At 44.9% G+C, this 17,837-nt stretch overlaps 1 long non-coding RNA gene across 1 annotated transcript; it reads right to left on the bottom strand.

The window, feature by feature from the left end:
• Nucleotides 1-9,242: 9,242 nt before the first annotated feature.
• LOC101902570 (uncharacterized) lies at nucleotides 9,243-17,404 on the bottom strand. Its single transcript, XR_234717.5, has 3 exons — nucleotides 17,187-17,404; nucleotides 14,328-14,466; nucleotides 9,243-10,029 (listed from the first exon to the last, which is right to left on the bottom strand). It is a non-coding gene; the product is annotated as an uncharacterized lncRNA (long non-coding RNA).
• Nucleotides 17,405-17,837: the final 433 nt, after the last annotated feature.

Here is a 17,837-nt window from a genome sequence, read left to right as displayed (position 1 = left end):
CCCTCAGCAATGACACTTAGAGGGAACTTACCTGAAGCTCTAGTAGTTAAAAATCCGTGTTTCCAATCCCTGGTCAGGGAACTAAGATCCCACATGCCATGTAGTGCAGCTAATAAAGAAATTTTAAAAAATGACAAGTAGTGACCCCAAAGCACCACTAGGGTCTGTTTTAAGACCCTCCCTGGACTTCCCTGGTAGTCCAGGGATTAAGACACCCAGCTTCCCAGGCAAGCAGCATGGTTTTGATCCCTGGTCAGGGTACTAAGATCCCAGCAAAAAAAAAAAAAGAAAAAGGCCCTTCCTCCCCCCTCAATGGACTCAGGCATGCTAATGAGCTTGTCCCAGAAGGTAATGGCACCCCACTCCAGTACTCTTGCCTGGAAAATCCCATGGACAGAGGAGCCAGGTAGGCTGCAGTCCATGGGGGTCGCTGAGGGTCGGACACGATTGAGCGACTTCACTTTCACTTTTCACTTTCATGCATTGGAGAAGGAAATGGCAACCCACTCCAGTGTTCTTGCCTGGAGAATCCCAGGGACGGGGGAGCCTGGTGGGCTGCCATCTATGGGGTTGCACGGAGTTGGACACGACTGAAGTGACTTAGCAGCAGTAGCAGCTTAGGGAAACAAGGGCAGATGAGGATGGGATGGAGACATCCTTTTATCCTCAGCATCTGGTCCAGAGTGTGAACCCCTGAAGGTCTTGGCACCAGGGGCTGGGCAAACAGGCTGGCTGTGGACCACCAGTTGTGGATGTGACTGGTAATGGAAGTAAAGTCTGATGCTGTAAAGAACAATATTGCATAGGAACCTGGAATGTTAGGTCCAAAATCAAGGTAAATTGGAAATGGTCAAACAGGAGATGGCAAGAGTGAACACTGACATTTTAGGAATCAGTGAACTGAAATATTTAGAACAGGAATGGGAGAGTAGGAGGAGAAGTAGGTCAGATGACCATTGTATCTACAACAGTGGGCAAGATTCCCTTAGAAGAACTAGAGTAGCTCTCATAGTCAACGAAAGAGCCCAAAATGCAGTACTTGGGTGCAATCTCAAAAAACCACAGAATGCAAAGAAATAGAGGAAAACAATAGAATGGGAAAGACTAGAGATCTCTTCAAGAAAATTAGAGATACCAAGGGAACATTTCACACAAAAATGGGCACAATAAAGAATATGGTATGGACCTAACAAGCAGAAGATATTAAGAAGAGGTGGCAAGAATACACAGAAGAACTATACAAAAAAGATCTTTATGACCCAGATAACCACGATGGTGTGATCACTCGCCTAGAGCCAGACAACCTGGAATGGGAAGTCAAGTGGGCCTCCGGAAGCATTACTACAAACAAAGCTAATGAAGGTGATGGAATTCCAGTTGAGCTCTTTCAACTTCTAAAAGATGATGCTGTGAAAGTGCTGCACTCAATATGCCAGCAAATTTGCCAAACTCAACAGTGGCCACAGGACTGGAAAAGGTCAGTTTTCATTCCAATCCCAAAGAAAGGCAATGCCAAAGAATGTTCAAACTACTGCACACTTGCACTCATCTCACACGCTAGCAAAGTAATTTTGAAAATTCTCCACGCTTGCTGCAATAGTATGTGAACCGAAAACTTCCAGATGTTCAAGCTGGATTTAGAAAAAGCAGAAGAACCAGAGATCAAATTGCCAACATCTGTTGGATTATAGAAAAAGCAAGAGAGTTCCAGAAAAACATCTATTTCTGCTTTATTGACTATGCCAAAGCCTTGAACTGTGTGGATCACCACAAACTGTGGAAAATTCTGAAAGAGATGGGAATACCAGATCACCTGACCTGCCTCCTGAGAAATCTGTAGGCAGGTCAAGAAGCAACAGTTAGAAATGGACATGAAGCAAACTGGTTCCAAATTGGGAAAGGAGTATGTCAAGGCTGTATATTGTCACCCTGCTTACTTATTTAACTTATATGCAGAGTACATCATGTGAAATGAAGTACATTTCATTTCGGGCTGGATGAAGCACAAGCTGGAATCAAGATTGCCAGGAGAAATATCAATAACCTCAGATATGCAGATGACACCACCCTTAATGCAGAAAGCAAAGAGGAACTGAAGAGCTTCTTGATGAAAGTGAAAGAAGAGAGTGAAAAAGCTGGCTTAAAACTCAACATTCAAAAAACTAAAATCATGGCATCTGGTCCCATCACTTCATGGCAAATAGATGGGGAAATAATGGAAACAGTGACAGACTTTATTTTCTTAGGCTCTAAAATCACTGCAGATGGTGACTGCAGCCATGAAATTAAAGACACTTGCTTCTTTGAAGAAAAGCTATGGTTAACCTAGACAGCATATTAAAAAGCAAAGACATTACTTTGCCGACAAAGGTCCATCTTGTCAAGTGAAAGTCGCTCAGTCGTTTTCCAGTCTTTGAGACTCCATGGAATTCTCCAGGCCAGAAACCTGGAGTGGGTAGCCTTTCCCTTCTCCAGGGGATCTTCCCAACCCAGGGATCCAACCCAGGTCTTCCAAATTGCAGGCTGATTCTTTACCAACTGAGCTAACATGGAAGCCCATCTAGTCAAAGCTGTGGTTTTTGCAGTAGTCATGTATGGATGTGAGAGTTGTCCATGTAGTCCATGGGGTAGCTTAGAGTCCACAGAGTCAGACATGACTCAACGACTGAACTGAACTGAAGGTCATCACTAAATGTAGTCTGAGAGCAGGCACACAGAAGAGGCCAGGTGGGTCCTGGTTGGAGGGTTTCTCCAGCAGGCTTGTTTGTTGGAGCCGAGGAGTGGATGTGCTGGCAAGGCTGATCCATGACATGACCCACACACGGTCTGTGCCCTGTCAGGTGAGGAAGGACAAAAGATAGGGGAGAGGGTGAGGGCCAGATCAGGGGGCAAGAAAGAGGGGGCATCTAGGGACTTACCTGGGGGTCCAGTGGTTAAGACTTCACCTTCCAATGCAGGGGGCAAGGGTTTGAACCATGGTTGGGGAGCTAGGATCTCACATGCCTTGTGGTAAAAAAAAACCCAAAACATAAAACAGAAGCAATATTGTAACAAAGTCAATAAAAACTTTAAAAATGGTCCACACACACAAAATCTTTAAAAAGAAAGAGTTGGCATCTTGTCTAGCAAATGCAAGTTAATATCTGGATGGCAGTGTGTGTGTGTGTTGTGTGTTCACCGTGAGGGTAGGATGGCAGATGTGCGCGTAGAAGAGGTGGTTCAAGAAGGGAAGTCTTGGCAGAAGCTCTCCCATCTGTCTTAGGGGTTCTGTCCTGGGATCATGTAACATGACTGGACCTCATTAGCCCAGCCCCAGCCTGACCTGCACTCTGCCCAACCACATACAACAACCTTGACTTATACACAGTGTTACGCTTTCCTGGTGGATCAGCTGTAAAGAATCTGCCCCTTGTAGGAGACCCGAGTTCAATACCTGGTTTGGGAAGATCCCCTGGAGGAGGCAATGGCAACCCACTCCAGTTTTCCTGCCTGGAGAATTACATGGACAGAGGAGCCCGGCAGGCTATAGTTCATAGTGTCGCAAACAGGTGGACATGACTGAATGACTTAACACTTTCAGTTCCTTCATATGTTGTGTTATACCCTTGACAGAAAGAAGAAATGGCCATGTGACAATTACTCATGAACTTGTTTTGAAACCAGTATTGAAGACACTGTTATATTGATCATGCCTTTTATGATTTGATCTGGGGAGAAAAAAGTTTCTTAAGGTAATGTAAGTTTTTCCTCTGAGGATATATTTATATCTATATAACTGTATGAGTTCAGTTCAGTCTCTCAGTCATGTCCGACTCTTTGCAACCCCATGGACTGCAGCATGCCAGGCTTCCCTGTCCATCACCAACTCCTGGAGCTTGCTCAAACTCACGTCCATCGATTGGTGATGCCATCCAACCATCTCTTCCTCTGTCGTCCCCTTCTCCTCCTGCCTTCAATCTTTCCCAGCATCAGGGCCTTTTCCAATGAGTCAGTTCTTCACATCAGGTGGTCAAAGTATTGGTGTTTCAGCCCCAGCATCAATCCTTGCAATGAATATTCAGGACTGATTTCCTTTAGGATTGACTGGTTTGATCTCCTTGAAGTCCAAGGGACTCTCAAGAGTTTTCTCCAACACGACAGTTCAAAAGCATCAATTCTTCAGAGCTCAGCTTTCTTTATAGTCCAATTCTCACATCCATACATGACCACTGGAAAAACCATAGCTTTGACTAGATGGACATTTGTCAGCAGAGTAGTATCTCTTCTTTTTAATATGCTCTGCTTTTAATGTCTCTGCTTTTTAATCTTTTAATATGCTGTTTAGATTTAACTATATACCTGTACCTATATCTGTATCTACCTCTATCTATATCTAGATATGTCTAGATCAGAATATAGTGACACATACATATAGATTCCACTGTTTGCTAAATTTTATTGAGTATATATTAGTTTTATTTATCTATTTTGATGATTGAAAAAATGATACAAGTTTCTCCCTGCCAAGGCAAAAATATATATACCTAGATATAAAAATAAATAAGATAAATAAAATTAATATATGCTGATTAAATACAATTTAGCAAATAGTGGAGAATAGGGGGAAACAAAACAGACAAAATAACACTAAAGGTAACTCAGTTTAATATTTTGGGCATTTGGTACTGTGTATAGGTTTCAGCTGTCTGTGGCTCTGGAGTAACACCTGAGAAACGACTAAGACTAGGTTAGAAAGGCCATGTTTGACTAAAAAAACTGGGTTTCAAAAGTGGTGGACCTGAGGGAATTTCCTGGTGCTCCCGTGGTTAGGACTCTGGGCCTTCAATGCTATGGACCTGGGTTCAATCCCTGGCTGGGGAGCTAAGATCCCAAATTTCATGACTCAGCCAAAAAACTGAAAAAGCAAAACAACCATAAATCCCAAATGGTGGACCTGAACCCTCATCTGTTGCTGGTGTTGCTGGTAAAACGGTGCAGTCGCCGTGGGAAACAGCATGGCAGAGCCTCAAAGAGTTACACAGAGTTAGGACATGTGTGTGTGTGTGTGTGTGTGCGTGCGCGCGTGTGTGTGCGCTCAGTCGTGTCCGACTCTTTGCAACCCCATGGACTGTAGTGCCCCAGGCTCCTCTATCCATGCAATTCTCCAGGCAAGAATACTGGAGTGAGTTGCCATTTCCTCCTCCAGGGGATCTCCCCGTCTTATAGATCGCATCCTTGTTTCCTGTGTCTCTGGCATTGCAGATGGATTCTTTACTGCTGAGCTACCGGGGATGTGAACCAGCAATTCCAGTAGAGAACTGAAGACTCTTAAAATAGAAATTTGTACAGGAATGCTCACTGCAGCAATATCCATAAAAAGCAAATAGTGAAAATGATCCAAATACCAACCCATCACTGAATGCGTAAACAAAATGTATTTCACCCACACAGTGGAATTCTATTCAGATGTGAAAAGAAATGGAGTACTGACACCCATTACAGCGCGGGTGAACCTGGAAAGCATCACACTAACTGCGTGAAGCCAGGCACAAAAGCCATTATAGGATTCCCTTGAGATGCCATGTCCAGAACAGGCAAGTCCACAGGGATAGAAAGTGGTTAGTGGTTGCCAGAGGACTGGGAGAAGGTAGAGTTGGAGTCTCTTTTGGGGATGATGGAAATGTTCTAGAATAAGTGCTAATGGTTGCACAAATTGTGAACATGCTAAAATGACTGAATTGTGCACTTTAGTGATTTTTATGTTATATGAACTTTACATTACACACACACAAAATGCTTTAAAACAATGCTAGGCTTTCAGGCACTATAGCATCAAGGTAGGGAGATATTTGGGGGAAGAGAGCCTGTCTGTGTATCCTTAAAGCAGACCATGTCAATAGAGGGTTTTCTCTTATTTCAGCTCATCTGTTCCTGTTCCTCTTTCATTTTCCATCTGGTTAACTTCCCTCTGGCTTTTCCTTTCCGGGTTATCCCTTGACCCTCAAGAAGAAGGGGTGTGCTCCTTGCTTCTCCTTTTCTGGGCCTTCTTGGTTCCCCTTTCCTTCCTCACTTTCTCCCTCTCCTTCCCCCTTTCTATTCTAAGGCTGTCAGGCACCCACAGGCCCATTCGCAGCTGAGGCCCTTCTGGTCAGGAAACTAAGATCCCACAAGCTACATGCTGTGGCCAATGTATATATATAATTTATATATTTTTAATTGAATGAAAAATGTCAAATTTAAAACATTGTGACTATTATGCAACACACACACACCCCCCACAGTATTTATATTCTCGTGGCCTTGAATGCCTTAGGAAGAATACCCAGGAATAGAGAACAGGGAAGGATGTGAGACCCTCAGAGAGGTTAAATAACTTTCCAAAAATCACACAGCTAGAAGCAGCTAATAAATGGTCTGAACTCACTGGTGCACTCATGTAGTCATTCATTCCTCAGATACTCACAGAACTTACTTCTTTTATGTAAAAAATATTATTTTATTGATGTATAATTGATTTACAATGTTGTGTTAATTTCTGCTGTACAGCACAGTAATTCAGTTTTATATATATATTCATTTTCATATTCTTTTCCGTGACAGTATGACAGGATATTGAATATAGTTCCCTGTGCCACACCTTAGGACCTTGTTGTTTATCCACTGAGCACTGTACTTGATTGCAAGAAACCGAAATCAACTCTGGTAGATTGTAGCAGAAGAGGGATTTATTAAAGGGGTCCTGGGATGCTTTTAGAAGTGCCAGGAGAGCTGGGGAGCCAGGTGTGGACACGTCACAGCAGGAGCAGTGGACACAGTGTGGCTGCCACTGTCCCTGCCATGTCCTGGTCACTTCACCTTGCGAGGCTCACCCACTGGGGCAGGCTGCTGGGTGCTGCCTGCAAGCCCCAGCTCCTCCTCCATCTTAGGGTGGCTACCACTGTCCCCAGAGGTTCTGTAGGGCCTGCTTCTTGGCGTTACTGCTTCTGGACTCAAAGTCTAGACAGTGTCTCTGATGAACAGAGCCTGAGTGTATGGCTTCCTCCAGAGCTGACAGACTGCTGAGGGACCTGCTTCCTGCATGTGCATCTTCTCTCCTGGGAAATGGGCTCTGTTCTCAAGTCTCACAATGAGGAGCTCCCCAAATGTGGTAAAGATGTTTCGATGTTGGGCAGCCAGGGGAACACCTAAAGGTCCTTCTTCCATCAACTGCATGAATGATGCAGCTAGACATGGAGCATGCAAAGGTGAGTCACACCTAGAACCTGCCTGCAGACACCTCACAGACTCAGAATTCCCTTCCTTTCAACTTGTAGTTATTTGCTACCACAGTTTGAAAAGCCCTCTCACTCTTTGTTTCTTTAGGTTGTTCTGACAGACAGGCCGTGTAAGGTAGACAGAACTGACATTCTCTCTATTTCATCCTTGAAGAAGCCAAGAAGTTCGATGATGAGCCCAAGGTCCCTCTGCTGGTGAGTGGCAGAGTGGAGACTTGGCCTGTCCTCTGATTCCAAGCCCAGTGTCAGCCGGAAGCAAGACATGATCACAAATATCATGCTTCATTGGTTCCTGGGCATGTGGCTTTCCCTCTGTATTTTTTTTTTTTAATGTGAACAGAACCAGCCTTCTTTATTTATTTTTAACTTTTCATCACACACATTTTCAAACACACACTGAAAAAATAATATAATAAACTCCCACTACCCACCATTTCAATAATTATAACTGAAAGGTTGCTGCTACGAGATGTGAATGATGCTGGAATTCTTGGCCTCTGGAGAGGAGGAATTCAATCCGGGGCTAGGGATAAGACTTGATCACTCAGAACTTTTTGTGTAATAAAGTTTTATTAAAGTATAGAAGAGACAGAGAAAGCTTCTGACCCAGGCATCAGAAGGGGACAGAAAGAGTGTCCCCTTGCTTGTTTTTAGCAAGGAGTTATATACCTATTAGCAAGCTGCTAATTAGAGAAAGGAAATGCCTCAAAACTGAGAAAGTCACACCAGGCCCCTCACCCACAACATGCATTTTGAGATAGCTTGGCACAAGATGAGTCATCCCTGGGCTATAAAACATTTGACATGAATCTTGAAGACAGGCAGATTTCCAAGCAAGTACATAGTTCATTAACATAGCTTAAGAAAACATTTTCATAAGAAAAACGCAGTGGTTAGCTCAAGGATTGAGAGAAAGTTAAGTTCCAGGGGAACCAGGTGTCGCCATGACAACACAAGATTAGAAGAAAAAAAACTAATGTCTGCCACTTGGAGTTTTATTTCCTCTTGCCACTTGGGGACCTCTGGCCTCCCTACCAAGGATATTAATGCTCTCATTTTCCCATTTTCTCTTAGGAGAATTATATTGCCAAGGGAAAGGGGCGGTGTTCTCATTCCATAACTGCTTCTGAGCTGGTAAGGGGTGTTGTCCCTAAATTATTGAGGCAACATATTCTCCTATGGGGCTTCCCTCATAGCTCAGTTGGTAAAGAATCTGCCTGCAATGCAGCAGACCTGGGTTCGATTCCTGGGTCGGGATGATCCCCTGGAGAAGGAAATGGTAACCCATTCCAGTATTGTTGCCTGGAGAATCCCATGGACAGAGGAGCCTGGCAGGCTACAGTCCATGGGGTTGCAAGAGTCAGACACGACTTAGCAACTAAAGAGACACTCCTAAGCTGTCTATTGAGGGTCTCTGATTCAGGGACCCAAAGTAATAGTTGGAGGAGGCTGTGGCACTCGCAGGAGACTGAATAACCATAACTTTATGCAGCTAGAAACAAATCCAGCTACACAGTTACAGGTGCAGGGAGCAGACAGCAAAAACAGAACGATCAGCAAAGTTAAAAGTCACATTATGTCCATAAAGGTACAAAGGGTTACACCAGTCCATTTTAGGACTGTTAGATGTCATTAGATTAAGAAGAGACATCACATATGATTGTTGTTGGCAAAGGTAGTCGTGGCCTTGGAAAAAGTCCTTTCCCTGACGTGGAGATGTCTACCACGGGAAACCTTCCATTGATGAGGAGGGGAGCACTCTGCAGACCCAGCAATTGGACAGATTGTGGAATGAGGTGTAGGAATGAGCCCAGGACAGGAAGGCGTTGTCTTGAGGGTCAAACGGCAAACTCAGGATTTTTGGAATCAGCAAAAGCAGGCCCACATAGATTACGAGACCCATCTATTGCAGGAAGGGGGACCCCTTCCAGGGCCCAAAACTGGGCTGTTGTCTAACACATGGAAATGAATTTTCCTAGGAGACACATGTGCTGACAAAGCAAGAGATTTTATTGGGAAAGGGCACAGGGATGGACAGCAGTAGGTAAGGGAACCCAGGAGAACTGCTCTGCCGCGTGGCTTGCAGTCTCGGGTTTTATGGTGATGGGATTAGTTTCTGGGTGGTCTTTGACCAATCATTCTAATTCAGAGTCTTTCCTGGTGGCGCACGCATGGCTCAGCCAAGATGGATGCTAGCGAGAGGGATTCTGGGAAGTGGACGGACACGCCGTGTCTCCTTTCGGCCTTTCCTGAACACTTCCGGTTGGTGGTGGCTGATTAGTTCCGTATTCCTTATCAGGATCTCCTGTCATAAAACAACTCATGCAAATGGTTACTATGGTGCCTGGCCAGGGTGGGCGGTTTCAATCAGTGTGCTTCCCCTAACACATCTGGTAAAGGCCTTCTCAGAGACGCTTGAGAGATTGCCCCCCCAGGTCCCAATGTCTTTATTATCAGAATCTTGGTTCGTGGCTCAAACAGCATTGTTTGACTCAGAGGCTGGGTCAAGAGTCACCTCCCAGAGTTCCTGTAATGTCTGTTGAAAAGCTAAAAGTTGAGTTACATAGTTAGTTAATTCCAAGGCTTTAGGAAAACTCTGGGTGTAAGCCTTTAAGAATTTTTCATTGAGCCTTTTCAGGAATTATTAATCTTCCATCCTCAGACTGTATCCTTCCTTTTCCATTAATCTTTGTTCCTCTTTTCTTTATCTTTTTAATTCTTCTTCTGTATATTGAGATTCTTCCTGTTCAACGGGACCTGTCCAGAACAAGGGTATCTGTAGAGAAAGGGGTTCCTTCGTAAAGGAGTTCAAAAGGGATTCAGCAGTTAGCCAGCTGATTACCCTGATTTACTTCCATCCCATTTGTGCCCTTTGCAATGCAGAACAGCTACTTTCTTAGGCCATCAAAAGTCTTTCAATCTCTTTGAAATGTTTAATAGGTTCTCATGTTGCTTTTATTCCATATTGCAGCAGGAGCATGTAAAGTCAAATAAGCAAATGGAGTCAGTGTAGATATTTACTCGCTAACCTTTGCTTAACTCTAGAGCTCCGGTCAGAGCCACAAGCTCCGCTAACTGAACATTCATCCCTGGGAGGCGGGGTGGGGGGAAAGAGACTCTTCTTCTAAAACCTGTTCAACTATCACCATGGCATAACCTGTTTTCCATTTCCCATCCTGCACAAAGGAACTGTCATCCAAACATTAACTTTAGAGTTTGAGATTTCACTCACATCAGAAGTCAGCACAGTGAGACTTCGCCCATTAATAAACTTAAGAGCTTTAGGCATTAGCAAAACAATAGTAGCAATTACCCTTAAGCAATGTGGCCAAAGCCTTTTTCTCCCCAGTAACTCTCATTCTGTGGAACCTGCAGAAGAGCAGCTTGAAGAGCCTTAAAAGCCTTTTGAGTCTCTGCAGACCAAACCAGCTTGTTGGTTTGGGCCTGCTGAGTTTCAGTTATAAGTTTATATAAAGGGTGGACAAGGTCCCCATAACCCAGAATCCAAATGTGGCAACAGCCTGTGATGCCCCCCAATACTCTAAATTGTCTTAAAGTCATAGGTCGTTGATGATTAATATAGGCTTAATTCTCTTGGGGCCTATGGCCATTGCCCCTTCTAGAAAAGAAAGCATCTTTCACATCAATGACTGAAGAATATTTGGCTCATTTAGGAATTTCAGACAATGCAGTATAAAGATTAGGCACCTCGAGGTGTAAAGGAACCACAGCCCCATTTGTTATTGTGACTCTTGAACTAATCTCCATTTATCATTTGACATTTTTATATCCAAGATAAAAGAATGGCATGGACTGTTACAGGGAATTAATTGTTCCTGCTCCTTTAAATTCTCAGCGGTGGGTTGTAACCCTTTCTTCATCTTGGGTTTCAGTGACTACTGCTTTTGATGTGGAAATAGGTGAGGGTCTTTGGGCTTGACAATGACAGGAATAGCAGTCTGTGCTTGACCCACAGTTTTTCCATCAGCCCATTCTCTAGGATTTACATTTTGTCCAATTAATGGGAGAGAAAAGGAGGGCTCCATATTCATGAAAACAGAGGCATGGAGCTTGCTCAGTATATCCTTCTCCAAAGGGGTGAGGGACACTCTGGCACAATCAGAAATTTGTGTGGAAACAGCAGAGTTTCAGTTGCAGCTTAGAGGACAACTGAAATAATAATGTTTGGCTCTTCCAGACAGCCCCATTACAGTAGTGGATCAGGGAGAAAGTGGGCCAGGGGCTTCAGTAAGCATGGAGTAAGTTGCCCCAGTGTCTAAAAGGAAATCGACTGATTTGCGCTTCCCCTCATCCTGACCCCAGCCCCACACCCCCAGTTATTAATACCTGTGGTTCCTCATGTGTAATTAGGATAGGAGCTTGTGTGGGGACCACCGGGCACCTCCAGTCCTGATTTTCTTGCAAGTCCGACCCCTGGGGCCCATGCCTCAGAGGGCAGTCTCCTCTCCAGTGTGGCCCTTTGAAGACCTGACATGGAGCTGGGGGCGACTTAGACACCTGAGAGCAACCTCACTTAAGAGGCCCCTCCTTTCCACAGTAATAGCAAGTCCATCCCTTTTCACCTGGGTCCCTCTGGGCATTTTCCTCTGGCTGTTTTAGAGCAGATCTGAGAGCCATTGCCCAGGCTTCAGTCTTTCCTGGTCTTTTTCTGCCTCTTCTCCTCCTCCTACCTGCCATAACAAACTGTCTGAGCCACTTGCAACAGGTTATCAAAGGCTGATTTGGTTTATACGCCTGTTTTAGGAGCTTAGTGGATATCTGGAGCCAGCTGACTGAGAAGTCTCTCTTTAACATCATTCTTCCCTTTGCAATTTAGAGGTCAATCTCAGGGAATCTGTGAAGGGCTTCCTGCAGTCTATCTAGGAAGTTACTAGGAGCTTCCTTCTCTCCCTGTTCTGTGTTAGTCAATTTGGCAAAAAGTCTTAGCGTGCACCCACTTGAGTCCTGACAAGAACACATCTGACAAAGTGACTCTGGTCCCCATCTTTCTTTAGCCATGTTATAATCCCAGTCTGACTCTGTTCTGTTTTGGGGACCGTCTGATTCCCAGTAGAGAAGGTGGCTGTCTTGCCCTCTCCTTTTTCTGCTGATTCATTACCAAGCCATTTATCTCCATAGGCAACAGCTTTTCCTCCAAACTCAAGTTTTGGAGTTGGGAGTTAGTGTCTGTAATAAGACACAGATTATGTCTCTCCAGGTAAGGTCATAAAGTAAAGTTAATTCCATAAAGGCGTCTATATACTTTTTGGATCCTCTAAACAGTCTCAACTGCAATTGGAACTGTTTGAATTTCTACTGAGACTGAGGCAACCCCTCCTGGAAGGGTGTCCTGACTCTCAACTTGCTTAGTTAGGAGCCCCAGAAATGGGCAAAGTAAGAGGACAGGAGGGAGCTGAAGATTTCACGCCCGAATCTGCACCCTTATGACACAAGTCTGGCGTGTCTTGCAGAGAGAAAGAGCAATACATATGGCACTTCTGCCCATTTTTCTTGTTTTTTTTACAGAGCCAGGCTAACTGTAAAACAGTTATTATAATTAAGAGACCCTTCAACTGGCCAGCATCCCCCATCTTCCAAAGGATACTGTGACCATTCAGTATCGCAGAACATAAGGCATGTCTTTTTAAACTCTGGAGATCTAATTTGTTCCAGTTTTTTTTAAAATACATTTTAAAGGGGGTAGTTCTGGAACTGCTAGCTCCCATCTGTAAGAGAGAAAAAAGTGGCATCTACAGCCTTGGCTTTTTTTTTTTTTTTTACTGGAGGCATCCCTCCCTGCTCTAGATGGGAGTGGAGACAGACTTTACAGTGAAACTTTCCTTCCCTGTCAGATTTAGTCTGTCCCTTACCGACACAGGCTCCTTCCTCGTCCCTCCTGGTTCTACCACCAAGGTGGGGTGGAGATGCACAGGGGTAGACCTGATGGCATCCAAGATTGAAGTCCAGTTCCTCACCATTAAAACCTTTGCCTGATTTTTTTTTTTCTTTCTCTGATGCCACCTGGCGTGCAACAGAGTAGCCTTCCAGAATGCCTCCCAAGCTAGGACCCCTAGAGGGAAGCATCTGTCCTCCGTGTGCAGGTGCACATTCCTGAGCTCAGTCTTGACTGCAGTAGAAGTGGTGAGTCATAAGGGAGTGAACAACAGCCAGGATGTCCCTTCTGAGTGTCACCATATCAGTGTATGTGATAGCAAAAGAGGCGATGATGGCCAGCCAGCGAGAAAAAAGTGATTTTTGTCCTCAAGCTATTAAGGCCAATCCTTCTAGTTCATTCCACAGATTCCACAGAAAGAATACTTAAGGAGTTGAGACAAAAGCCACCAGAGAGCCTCCTCTGGTCCACTAAGAGCTAGTGCTATCAAAGGAAGAAGCCCATTGCACTTCCAAACCGACCAGACCCTGGGATTCCCGATCTGTGTCCTCAAAACCCCATGATCACCAGCAGTGATTCTATCCACATAGATTGGAGGGACAGCCATGGCAAAGATTCACTTTTAGGTCACAGGTCCCCTAGGCAGGCAGTCAAAAGAGTGACCTCTAGCCTGAGAGATGTTCCTGGAGCTAGAATTCCACCTCGTTCCTTATTATGTTCTTGTAACTTATGGTTCCTAGCAAGGCCAGGTGCTTCCAAAGTTGGGATCTAAGTAAAAGTACATAGTAAGAGTGGATCACAAGTCCCTTGAAAGTCTATAATTTGACAGATTAGGTTAGTACTTCTAATTCCCAGGCAGTTATGAAATGGTCAAAGAGACCAGAAAGTTTGACCAAGAAAGGAGGGTTCCATCCACACGCTTCATTCATCTCTGGCTTCTCCCCCAGAGGAGTCATTGGGTGCCTCTTGACATTAGCAGGTCAGTATATCCCCCAATGATTCTGCCATAAACCATATGAGGTTGCCATGGAACCGCAGATTAGGACACAACTCCTGCTTCATACTTGTTTGTGCATTTCTTTCAATCAGTCACACACACAGGCACACTGTACAGTTAGCAAAGTAAAGCAGAAAACGTGTTTACCAGGAGAACAAAGAACTAGAGCTCTGAATGTCTTTACCTTGTCCTGAAACCAGACGAGACCCCAAGATGAAAGGTTGCTGCTAGGAGCCGTGAACAAAGCCGGGATTCTTGGCCTCTGGAGGAGAGCATTTCGATCCAGGGCTATTTCCTCCTGCTGTTGGGGACCTCTGGCCTCCCTACAAAGGCGATTAACACTCTCATAACCTATGGCCAATTTTGTTTCATTGATAATCCCCACTCACCCAATCTTCATCCCTAGTATTTTAATTTAATTTAATTTAATTTTCCAGAACGTCCTTGACCAAGGATTGAATTCATGCCCCCTGAAGTGGAAGCAATGAGTCTTAACCACTGGACCACTGAGAAAGTCCCATGTTCATCCCCAGTGTCTTAAAACAAATAGAATTCCCTAAAAAATGGGACTCTAAACTTAACGATCATACACATCACATACTGTTTCTCTTTCATCACCTCACCAAGACACTAGATATGGTATGGCATCATTTTATGCCAGTTTGAAGTAGCACAACAAAAACATCAACAAAGTCTCAGTTTAGATGCTAATTACAAATTATTTTTTAAATATCAAGAATTGTGTCATTATTAAAAGTTGAATAATTTCTGAGTTGGTGAGCAAGTAAGTCTCTTTATATTTTGGTCACCACAGCTGCTCAACAGAAATGCTGACCCAACTTCATCATCATTCCACTTGTATGGTTTGGAATGGAATAATTTTCGTGACTATTTTTCAGATTTACACTTGCCATTATTTTAATGTAAAACTGTTTTTAATAGCTCAAACAGTCCACCAAGTATTGACATTTATATTTAAAAACTCTCTCCGAGGGACTTCCCAGGCAGTCCAGTGGTTAAGACTTCGCCTTCCAGGGAAGGAGCGTAGGTTCCATCCCTGGTTGAGGAGCTAAGATTCCAAATGCATTGTGGCTAAAAAAACCAAACCATAAAAAAGAAGCAATATTGTAACAAATTCAATAAAGACTTAAAAAGTGGTCCACATCAAAACAAAAAAACCAAATGAACAAAAAAACACAGCTCACTGCCATGTCAATAACTCTGGAATAGATGTTAATGTGATAAATTGCTCTGAAGAAGGCCAAACCCCACAATATCCAGCATTGTTTGTTTAGAACACTTCTGAATTTGAATGCATCTTGGAATCAATGATATGGGACAGTTTATTTGGCAACTTAAAAAATTCCTAGGGGTATGTCAAATAAGGGGGCATTTTCAGTGGATGAAGTTGCATTTTCATTGGAATGCAGTCCCTAAGACAGGGGTAGAAAGTGACAAAGGACAGGAGGAGAGCTGGGGGAGTCGGGAAGGCTCTGATGAGGAGGTGAACAGGTCCACCACCCCTTGTTCCCTTATTTGAAGCTCTAAATTCCAAAAGGCTCTGGAATCAAAGTGTTTCATTTTTGTTTTTTTTCCCCCATGTTTGGCACCAAAACCTAACCTAAACTGACTTAAAGTAATTTATAAATAGAATATGTAATGATAACTAATTGGTAACTTAATTCTACATATTGTGAGGATCAATCTGTTTAGCTGCAGAGATATTAATGTTTGATGATGGAGCATTATTCCAGCCCCTTGGGAGGAAGCACAGGAGGAGATGTTAGCTATTGGGTCTCTATACCCGGGGGAGTCTTTTTTGGGGGGGCATGTTTTGAGGCATGGGGAATCTTAGTTCCCCGACCAGTGATTGAACCTGAGTTCTCAGCAATGAGACCTGGGGACCCTACAATGAACTGCCAAGGAATTCCCTGCACTGGTTTTTCCAAAAGCCACAAAATCCTGAGTTTTGAAGCATATGTGGACCTAAGGGTTATGGGTAAAGGACACTGGATTGTATCTGAATCTCACCTTGGTGGGTGGATATAATTTAGATGTGTAGTGAAGTGGAGGGGATTTCAGGAAGAGGAAAAAGCATCATTTCCTGGACGGATCTCAGTGTTAAGTCAGTATCCAGTGTCCAGATCTCAATGTAAGTCAGTATCCAGCCACTACATTTGCTTTAAAGGCGGAGATGGCCTGCATTTCTTTCTTTCTTTTTGTATTTCTAATTCTGTGTACTTTTCTTTTTTGCGAAAACTATTTATTTTATTTGTGTATTATTTATTTCCTTGGCTGCTCGGGGTCCTGACTGTGGCAGGCAGGGTCTTCCATCTTTTGAGGCATGCAGGATATTTCATGTGGCATGCGAACTCTTAGTTGTGGCATGTAGGGCAGTTCTCTGCCCAGGTATGGAACCCAGACACCCTGAATTGGGATCGAGATCCCAGGGAGATGTTCTAGGGGTGGGTGCGGTGGGTGGAAGGGGCGGCTGCTCTATGCAGCCACTGCACTGGGTGCTCCTCCCCGGGGCGGTGTCCAGTCCAGAGGTCATCACACTCCGCCCACCTCTCTCCCCAGCCTCCTCCCTGCTCTGTCCCCTCACTCCGTCCCCTTCTGGGATTGGGCTGGCTTGGGACCAGTTAACTGAAGGTAAGGGTCTCCAGTCATGGTCTCTGAAAGGGCTCCCACGTGCTCAGCAAGGCCTCTGGGAGAGACCACCTGTGGAAGAGGGTCTCAGGCACAGAGGCTGACCCTCCAGGCCAAGGGACCCCCGCCCCCACCTTGCTGCTCCCTATGAGCTGGAGGAGGAAGGCAGTGTGGCCTCACCTCCTGAGTCTGAGTCTCCTTTCTCCCTGGGAAAAGGGATGGGGCAAGCGTTTGCGAGTGTGCATGTGTGTGCACACGGGAGGAATAAGGTGTATGGGGAGGGGCAGGGTGCTCCCACCTCGCTGAGTAAGTCTGGGCACAGTGGTCCTCCCGTGCCCAGGATTCTTCCCTCTGGTGTCTCCCTCCCTCCTTGGTCCCCATCAGGCTTACTCACATTTCTCAAGGCCTGTTGTTGGATCCCTGACCCTCGTGACAAGGTCTTCATCCACTCTGCATCCAGGGAGAGCAGGGTCATGCAGAGGAGGGAAGGGGGAGGTACGGACTTTGGAGAAGGAAGGGGGGAACCATTCTGGAAGGAAGACTGTAGGGAATGAACTATTTGCATACAGAAACCGCCCCCAAAATTTTCCCCCTTTAATTTAGTTTTGAAATCCCTGATTGTGCTGCCACCTGCTGGCCCACAGAGGGAAGGGCTAGAGATGCTTCCGCATTTTTAGGAACAGAAAAGCCTTGGGCTGGAGGCCCGGATGTCCCTTTCTAAATCTGATGGGTATCCCCCTCTTCCTCAAGGCCCTTTCTGGTGACTGCGGCTGTGTTCAGGGTTCAGGCTATGTTCAGGGTTCCTACCCAAAGAGCAGTGGAAATGGCAGTCTCTCTCCCTTAATTCCATTCTCCCTGTCCTTAGTCTGCCAGCAGCTCTGGTCCAGGAATGACCAGGGTTCAATGCCCAGGATAATGGGACAGGAACAGGGCTAGAGACCGGGAGTGCGGGGAGTACAGGAGGACGCAGAGGAGAGAGAAACTTGGTTGACCTGGGGCCCTGCTCTGCTTCCCTCAGCAATGACAAGTTGAGGAAACTTACCTG

Source organism: Bos taurus, chromosome 5 (genome assembly GCF_002263795.3).
Source record: "Bos taurus isolate L1 Dominette 01449 registration number 42190680 breed Hereford chromosome 5, ARS-UCD2.0, whole genome shotgun sequence".
Classification (NCBI taxonomy): Eukaryota; Metazoa; Chordata; class Mammalia; order Artiodactyla; family Bovidae; genus Bos; species Bos taurus.
This window is presented reverse-complemented; position numbering and strand designations above follow the sequence as displayed.